Genomic DNA, 9,854 nt, shown 5'->3' with positions numbered 1-9,854 from the left:
CCCAGAGGAAGCTCTTTCTTTCTTTCTTTTTTTTTTTTTTTTTTTTTTTTGACAGGAAGAGTGGATAGTGAGAGAGAGACAGAGAGAAAGGTAGAAAGGTCTTCCTTTTGCCGTTGGTTCACCCTCCAATGGCCGCTGCGGCCGGCACATCTTGCTGATCTGAAGCCAGGAGCCAGGTGCTTCTCCTGGTCTCCCATGCGGGTGCAGGGCCCAAGCACTTGGGCCATCCTCCACTGGCTTCCCGGGCCATAGCAGAGAGCTGGCCTGGAAGAGGGGCAACCGGGACTAGAACCCGGTGTGCCGGCACCGCGAGGCAGAGGATTAGCCTGTTAAGCCACGGCGCCGGCCCAGAGGAAGCTCTTGGCTTCAGATCAGCACAGCAGCCATCTGGGGAGTGAACCAGAGGTTGGAAGACCTCTCTCTCTGCCTCTGCCTCTGCCTCTTTGTAACTCTGCCTTTCAAATAAATAAATACATCTTGAAAAAATATTCTTCAACAGTAAAGACAAGGGCTGTAAAGAATCATCAAATCTCAAAATGTTAACTTCAATCCAATACATTATGTTTTAAGTACTCTTTAAGTTGTCTCAGATCAGGGAAAACACATATCTGTCTTTTTGATACTTGCTTATTTCACTAAGTATTATCATTTCTAGTTGCATCCATTTTGTTGAAAAAGCCAAAATTCAATTTTTTGTTTTTACAGCTGAATAGTACTCCATATGGTATATACCATAATTTCTTTATACAGTCATCAGTTTATGGACATCTAGGTTGATTCCATATCTTAGCTCATGTAAATTGAGCTGCTTTAAACCTAGGAGTACAGATAGCTTTCATATGCTGGTTTCTTTTCATCTGACCAAATTCCCAGGAATGGAATTGCTAGATCATATGGTAGATCTATATTCAGATTTCTCCATAGTGTCTTCCAGAGTGGCTCCACCAGTTTATATTCCACCAATAGTGGATTAGGGTACCTTTTTTCCCATATCCAGCATTTGTTGTTCATTGATTTCTGTATGAGAGCCATTCTAATTGGAGTAAAGTGAAGCCTCATTGTGGTTTTGATTTGCTTTTCCCTGATGCCTAGTGATCCTAAGCATTTTTTTCAAATGTCTGTTGGCCATTTGAATTTCCTCTCTTGAAAAATGCCTGTTGACACAAATTGCTATGAACTTCCCTCTTAATTCTGCTTTTGCTCTATCCCATAAGTTTTGATATGTTCATTTGTTAACAGAAATTTTTATATTTCTCCTGTGACACACTGTTCATTCAGGACTATGTTGTTCAGTCTCCATGTGTTTTAATATGTTCTAGAGATTGATCTGTTTATTTTCAGCTTCATCCATTGTGGTTAGAGCAGATGAGTGGTGTGATTTTGATATTTTTGTTTTAATTTGCTGAGAGTTGCTTTATGGCCTAGCATATGATGTATTCTAGAGAAAGTTCCATGCACTGATGAAACGAATAGGTATTCTGCAACTATGGTTGAAAGGGTTTGTAGATATCAGTTAGGTCCATTTAATCCATAGTGTAATTTTGCTCTGTTGTTTCTTTGTTGATTTTCTGTCTCATTGATGTCTATGGTAGAAGTGGGGTATTGAAACCCTACTACTGTTTGTTGGAGTCTACATCTTCTTTTAGATCCATTAATATTTCTTTTCAATAGTCAGGCCCCTGAGGTTGATTGAGTATATAATTTTTAAAAAATTTTATTTAATATAAATTTTGAAATTTTTGGATTATAGCAGTTTTCTCCCCATAACCACCCTCCCACCCACAAACCATCCCATCTCCTATTCCCTCTCCCATCCCATTCTTCATTAAGACTCATTTTTAATTATCTTTATATACAGAAGATCAATTTAGTATAAACTAAGTAAAGATTTCAACAGTTTGCAACCACACAGACACACAAAGTATACAGTACTGTTTGAATACTAGTTTTACCATTAATTCACATAGTACAACACACTAAGGACAGAGATCCTACATGGGGAGTAAGTGCACAGTGAATCCTTTATTGATTTAACAACTGACACTCTTATTTATGATGTCAGTAATCACCATAGGCTCTTGTCATGAGCTGCCAAGGCTATGGAAGCCTTCTGAGTACACAAACTCTGAACTTATTTAGACAAGGCCATAAACAAAGTGGAAGTTCTCTCCTCCCTTCAGAGAAAGGCACCTTCTTCTTGGATGGCCTGTTCTTTCCACTGGGAGCTCACTTGGAGATCCTTCATTTAGGTCATTTTTTTGCCATAGTGTCTTGGCTTTCCATGCCTGAGAAACTCTCATGGGCTTTTCAGCCAGATCTGAATGCCTTAAGGGCTGATTCTGAGGCCAGAGTGCTGCTTAGGGCATCTACCATTTTATGAGTCTTCTGGGTATCCTGTTTCCCATGTTGGATAGTTCTTTCCTTTTTAATGCTATCGGTGTCTAGCAGACAATGGTTTTGTTTATGTGATACCTTTGACACTTAATCCTACCTTTATGATCAATTATGAACTTAAATTGATCACTTTAGTAAGATGGCATTGGTACATGCCAACTTAATGGGATTTGGAGTCCCGTGGCACGTTTCTAGCTCTGTTGTTAGGGGTAAGTCCAAGTTAGCATGTGCCGAACTGTACATCTCCTCCCTCTTTTATTCCCACTGTTATTTTTCACAGGGATCAATTTTCACTTGGATTTAAACCCCTTAGAATAATTGTGAGTTTTAAAGAGTTTAACCAGAAAATACTAAAAAGAATAAAATAGTAAGCTATTCCTCAACAGTCAGGACAAGGGCTGATCAAGTCATTTTTTCTCCTTGTGTCAGTTTCACTTCTACAGGTTTCCTTTTAGGTGCTTAGTTAGTTGTCACAACTCATGGAAAACATATGATATTTGACCATTTGGGACTGGCTTATTTCACTCAGCATGATGTTTTCCAGATTCATCTATTTTGTTGCAAATGAATGGATTTCATTTTTAAAACTGCTATGTAGTATTCTGTAAGGTATATATTCTATCATTTCTTTATCCAGTCTACTGTTGATGGGCATTTAGATTGATTCAAGGTCTTAGCTATTGTGAATTGAGCTGCAATAAACATTGAGTTGAAGATAGCTCTTTTATTTGCCAATTCAATTAACTTTGGTTAAATTCCAAGGAGTGGGATGGCTGGATTGTGTGGTAGGGCTATATTCAAGCTTCTGAGGACTCTGTCTTCCATAGTGGCTTTACCATTTTGCATTCCCACCAACAGTGGGTCAGTGTCCCTTTTTCCCCACATCCCCTCCAGGATCTGTTGTTGGTTGATTTCTGTATGTGAGCCATTCTAACCCTGGTGAGGTGAAACCTCATTATGATTTTGATTTGCATTTCCCTGATTGCTAGTGATCTTGAACAGTTTTTCATGTGTCTGTTGCCCGTTTGAATTTCATCTTTTGAAAAATATCTGTTTAGTTCCTTGGCCATCTCTTAAGTGGGTTGTTTGTTTTGTTGTTGTGGAGTTTCTTTGTAGATTCTGGTTATTAACCCTTTATCTGTTGCATAGTTTGCAAATATTTTTCCCCATTCTGTCGGTTGCCTCTTCACTTTCCTGACTGTTTCTTTTGAAGTACAGAAACGTCTCAATTTGATGCAATCCCAAATGTTAATTTTGGCTTTGACTGCCTGTGCCTCTCGGGTCATTTTCAAGAAGTCTTTGCCAGTGCCTATATCTTACAGGGTTTCTCCAATGTTCTCTAATAATTTGATAGTGTCGGGTCATAGAATTAGATCTTTAATCCATGTTGAGTAGATTTTTGTATAAGGTGTAAGGTAGAGGTCTTACTTGAGACTTCTGTATGTGGACACCCAGTTTGCCCAGCACCATTTATTGAATAGACTGCCCTTACTCCAGGGATTGGTTTTGGATACTTGATCAAATATAAGTTGGCTGTAGATGTTTGGATTGATTTCTGGTGTTTCTATTCTGTTCCATTGGTCTATCCATCTGTTTCTGTACCAGTACCATGCTGTTTGATAACAACTGCCCTGTAGTATGTCCTGAAATCTGGTATTGTGATGCCTCCGGCTTTGTTTTTGTTGTACAAGATTGCTTTGGCTATTTGAGGTCTCCTGTGTGTCCATGTGAATTTCAGCATCATTTTTTCTAGATCTGAGAGGAATGTCTTTGGTATTTTGATTGGTATCACATTGAATCTATAAATTCTTTTTGGGAGAATGGACATTTTGATGATGTTGATTCTTCCAATCCTTGAGCATGGAATATTTTTCCAATTTTGGTATCCTCTTCTATTTCTTTCTTTAAGGTTCTTTAATTCTCATCGTAGAGATCTTTAAAGTCCTTGGTTAAGTTTATTCCAAGGTATTTGATTGTTTTTGTGGCTATTGTGAATGGGATTGATCTTAGCAGTTCTTTCTCAGCTGTCGCATTGCCTGTGTATACAAAGGCTGTTGATTTTTGTGCATTGATTTTATATCCTGTTACTTTGCCAAACTCTTCTATGAGTTCCAATAGTCTCCTAGTAGAGTTCTTTGGATCCCCTAAATAAAGAATCATATCGTCTGCAAAGAGGGATAGTTTGAGTTCTTCCTTCCCAATGTGTATTCCTTTAATTTCTTTTTCTTGCCTGATGGCTCTGGCTAAAACTTCCAGTACTATATTGAATAGCAGTGGTGAGAGTGGGCATCCCTGTCTGGTACCAGATTTCAGTGGAAATGCTTCTAACTTTTCCCCATTCAATAGTATGCTGGCCATGGGTTTTTCATAAATTGCTTTGATTGTATTGAGGAATGTTCCTTCTATACCCAATTTGCTTAGAGTTTTCATCATGAAAGGGTGTTGTATTTTATCAAATGCTTTCTATGCATCTATTGAGATAATAATATTTTTCTTCTGAACTTTGTTAATGTGGTGTATCACGTCGACTGATTTGCGAATGTTGAACCATCCCTACATACTAGGGATAAATCCCACTTGGTCTTGATGGATGATCTTTCTGATCTGTTGTTGAATTCTATTGGCCAGTATTTTATTGAGGATTTTTGCATCTATGTTTATCAGGGATATTGGTCTGTAATTCTCTTTCTCTGCTGCATCTTTTTCCAGCTTAGGGATTAAGGTGATGCTGGCTTCATAGAAAGAATTTGGGAGGATTCCCACTCTTTCAATTATTTTGAATAGTTTTAGAAGAATTAGAGTTAGTTATTCTTTAAATGTCTGGTAGAATTCATCAGTGAATCCATTGGAAATTGGGCTTTTCTTTGTTGGGAGGGCCTTTATTGCTGATTCAATTCTGACTCAGTTATGGGTCTGTTTAGGTTTTCTATGTCTTCCTGGTTCAATTTAGGTAGGCTGTATGTGTCCATGAATCTATCTATTTCTGCTAGATTTCTATTTGTTGGCATAGAACTCCTTGTAGTAATTTCTAATGACTCTTTTTATTTCTATGGTGTCTGTTGTTAAATTCCCTTTTTTATCTCTGATTTTATTGACTTGGGTGATCTATCTCCTTTTTTGGCTTAGGTGGGCCAATCATGTGTCAATTTTGTTAATTTTTTTCAAAAAAACAGTTCTTCATTTTGCTGATCTTTTAAAAATTTTTTTTATTCAATTCTGTTGATTTCTTCTCTAATTTTAATTATTCTCTTCTCCTATTAGTTTTTTTTTTTTTTGCTATAGTTTTTCTAGATCCTTGAGATGCATTGATAGCTATTTATTTGGTTCCTTTCCAATTTCTTGATGTAGGCACCTAATGCTAAAAACTTTCCTCTTTTTTTTTATTAAACTTTTATTTAATGAATATAAATTTCCAAAGTATAGCTTATGGGTTACAATGGCTTCCCCCCTCCCATAACTTCCCTCCTGCCCGCAACCCTCCCCTTTCCAGCTCCCTTTCCCCTTCCATTCATGTAAAGATTCATTTTCAATTCTCTTTGTATACAGAAGATCAGTTTAGTATATATTAGGTAAAGATTTCGACATTTTGCCCATATAGCAACATAAAGTGAAAAAAACTACCATTGGATTACTAATTATAGCATTAAATAGCAATGTACAGCACATTAAAGACAGAGATCCTACATAATTTTTTTTCAAATTAATTAATTTTCTATGCCATTTCCATTTTAACACCAGGTTGTTTTTTTTTTCTTTCATTTCCAATTCTCTTTATATACAGAAGATCACTTCAGTATATAATTAGTAAAGACCTCATCAGTTTGTGCCCACACAGAAACGCAAAGTATAAAAATACTGTTTCAGTACTAGTTATAGCATCACCTCGCTTTAGACGACACATTAGGGACAGATCCCACATGGGGTGTAAGTACACAGTGACTCCTGTTGCTGATTTAACAATTTGACACTCCTGTTCATGGCGTCAGTAATCTCCCTAGGCTCTAGTCATGAGTTGCCAGGGCTATGGAAGCCTTTAGAGTTCGCTGACTTTGATCTTATTCCGATAGGGTCATAGTCAAAGTGGAAGTTCTCTCCTCCCTTCGGAGAAGGGTACCTCCTTCTTTGATGGCCCCGTTCTTTCCACTGGGATCTCACTCACAGAGATCATTCATTTAGGTCTTTTTTTTTTTTTTCCATGATATCTTGGCTTTCCATGCCTGCTATACTCTCATGGGCTCTTCCACCAGATATGAATGCCTTGAGGGCTGATTCTGAGGCCAGAGTGTTGTTTAGGACATCTGCCATTCTATGAGTCTGCTGTGTATCCCACTTCCCATGTTGGATCTTTCTCTCCTTTTTGATTCTATCAGTTAGTATTAGCAGATACTTGTCTTGTTTGTGTGATCTCTTTGACTCTTAGACCTATCAGAGCTATCAATTGTGAGCTGAAATTGATCACTTGGACTAGTGCGATGGCATTGGTACATGCCATCTTGATGGGATTGTGTTGGAATCCCCTGGCACATTTCTAACTCCACCATTTGCGGCCAGTCCAATTGAGCATGTTCCAAATTGTTCATCTCCTCCCTCTCTTTTTCCACTCTTAGATTTAACAGGGATCACTTTTCAGTTAAAATTTAAACACCTAAGAATAATTGTGTGTTAATTACTGAGTTCAACCAATAGTACTAGAACAAGGATAAAATATTACATTGTACATCTAAAGTCAGGACAGGAGCTGATCAGTTCATTGTTGCTTATAGTGTCCATTTCACTTCAACAGGTTTCCCCTTTGGCGCTCAGTTTTCACCGATCAGGGAAAACAAATGATATTTTTCTCTTTGGGACTGGCTTAATTCATTCAGCATGATGTTTTCCAGATTGCTCCATCTTGTTGCAAATGACTGGGTTTCGTTGTTTCTTACTGCTGTATAGTATTCTATGGAGTACATGTCCCATAATTTCTTTATCCAGTCTACTGTTGATGGGCATTTGGGTTGGTTCCAGGTCTTAGCTATTGTGAATTGGGCTGCAATAAACATTAATGTGCAGATGGCTTTTTTATTTGCCAAATTAATTTCCTTTGGGTAAATTCCAAGGAGTGGGATGGCTGGGTTGTATGGTAGGGTTATGTTCAGGTTTCTGAGGAATCCCCAGACAGTCTTCCATAGTGGCTTAACCAGTTTGCATTCCCACCAACAGTGGGTTAGTGTCCCTTTTTCCCCACATCCTCTCCAGCATCTGTTGTTGGTAGGTTTCTGAATGTGAGCCATTCTCACCGGGGTGAGATGGAACCAATTTCTTGATGTAGGCACCTATTGCTAAAAACTTTCCTCTTAACACTGCTTTTTTTGTATCCCATAAGTTTTGATATATTGTGTTGTTATCTTCATTTGCTTCCAGAAAGTTTTTTATTTTTCTTTTGATTTATTCTATGACCTAGTGTTCCTTTAGGAGCATGTTATTTAGTTTCCATGTGTTTGCACATGCTCTTAGATTCCTGAGTTGCTAATTTCCAGCTTCATTCCATTGTGGCTGAAAAGATGCATGGTATGATTTCAATTCTTTTGAATTTGCTGAGACTTGCTTTATGGCCTAGTATGTAGTCAATCCTAGAGAAAGTTCCATGCACTTCTGATAAGAATGTGTATTCTGCAACAGTAGGATGAAAAGATCTATAGATACTTGTTAGATCCATTTGATCTAAAAAATATGGAACACTTCATGAGTTTGCTTGTCATCCTTGAGCAGGTGCTATGCTAATCTTCTCTGTATCATTCCAATTTTAGCATATGTGCTGCTGAAGCGAGCACAAGTATACGATTATTATAGTCACATTCCGCTGTTGAATTAATGCCTTAGTCATTAGATAGTGCCCTTCTTTGTCTCTTTTATCAGTCTTTGTGTGAAAGTCTGTTTTGTCTGATATAGGATATCTATACCTGATCTTTTTTTGGTTTTCATTAGCATGGAACATCTTTTTCCATTCTTTCACTTTCAGTCTGTGGGTATCTTTTTGATGAGGTGTGTTTCTTGAAAGCAGCAAATAGGTGAGTGTTGATTTTTTATTTTATTTTATTTTATTTTATTTTTAACTTTTATTTAATGAATATAAATTTCCAGTGTACAGCTTATGGATTACAATGGCTTCCCCCTCCCATAACTTCCCTCCCACCCACAACCCTCCCCTCTCCCGCTTCCTCTCCCCTTCCATTCACATCAAGATTCATTTTCAATTCTCTTTATATACAGAAGATCAATTTAGTATAAAGATTTCAACAGTTTGCACCCACATAGAAACACAAAGTGAAACATACTGTTTGAGTACTAGTTATAGCATTAAATCACAATGTACAGCACATTAAGGACAGAGATCCCACATGAGGAGCAAGTGCACAGTGGCTCCTGTTGTTGAACCAACAAATTGACACTCTAGTTTATGGTGCCAGTAACCACCCTAGGCTGTCGTCATGAGTTGCCAAGGCTATGGAAGCCTTATAAGTTCACCAACTTTGATCATATTTAGACAAGGTCATAAAAGACAGAGTGAGGATAGTAACCAATGATCCTAAGAGTGGCATTTACCAGGTTTGAACAATTATACAGCATTAAGTGGGGAAGAGGACCATCAGTACACACAGGTTGGGAGTAGAGCCATTGGTGGTAGAGTAGAGGTTATGATTACAAAGGAATGAGGCCCAAGTGTGCTAGACAGGGTCTAGAACAAAGGACAGAGTCATTATTAGAGGAGCTAAGAAAGGTGCTGTCTAAGCTACAATTAAGTTTTCTGATTGAGAGGCAAATAGAACCTGATAGAAGGGGCTTGATAATAATCTGGTGGGCTTTAGGCCTTGTAAGTTAAGAGGCCCAGACCTATCTATCTCTTCACATGGGGTACATCCTAAGGGAGGTGTGAACCTCCTAGGGGAAGGCACTCTGTCGACTTTCATGACTTGGCTGGGCTGGGAGGAGAGCTGGCCAGGTAAAGGCAGGTGGCATCTCTAACAAGAAATTTACAGTTCTGCCTGCAATGTTGCTGACCCTACTTGACCATCCCCTCAGCTGCAGTGCTGTCTAAGCTACAATTAAGTTTTCTGATTGAGAGGCAAATAGAACCTGATAGAAGGGGCTTGATAATAATCTGGTGGGCTTTAGGCCTTGTAAGTTAAGAGGCCCAGACCTATCTATCTCTTCACATGGGGTACATCCTAAGGGAGGTGTGAACCTCCTAGGGGAAGGCACTCTGTCGACTTTCATGACTTGGCTGGGCTGGGAGGAGAGCTGGCCAGGTAAAGGCAGGTGGCATCTCTAACAAGAAATTTACAGTTCTGCCTGCAATGTTGCTGACCCTACTTGACCATCCCCTCAGCTGCAGTGGTCACTTTGGAAGTTGGGCTGAGTGAAGGGCTTTTCAGCTTAGAGCCAATAAGATCTGTGGCTCTGACCTGGGCATCCTTTGA

The 9,854-nt window shown here is 38.6% G+C and overlaps 1 non-coding gene across 1 annotated transcript; it reads right to left on the bottom strand.

Moving 5' to 3' along the window:
• Window positions 1-8,100: 8,100 nt before the first annotated feature.
• Window positions 8,101-8,207, bottom strand: LOC133776478 (U6 spliceosomal RNA). Its single transcript, XR_009868407.1, has one exon. It is a non-coding gene; the product is annotated as a U6 spliceosomal RNA (small nuclear RNA).
• Window positions 8,208-9,854: the final 1,647 nt, after the last annotated feature.

This window comes from Lepus europaeus, chromosome 17, assembly GCF_033115175.1.
Source record: "Lepus europaeus isolate LE1 chromosome 17, mLepTim1.pri, whole genome shotgun sequence".
NCBI lineage: Eukaryota > Metazoa > Chordata > Mammalia > Lagomorpha > Leporidae > Lepus > Lepus europaeus.
This window is presented reverse-complemented; position numbering and strand designations above follow the sequence as displayed.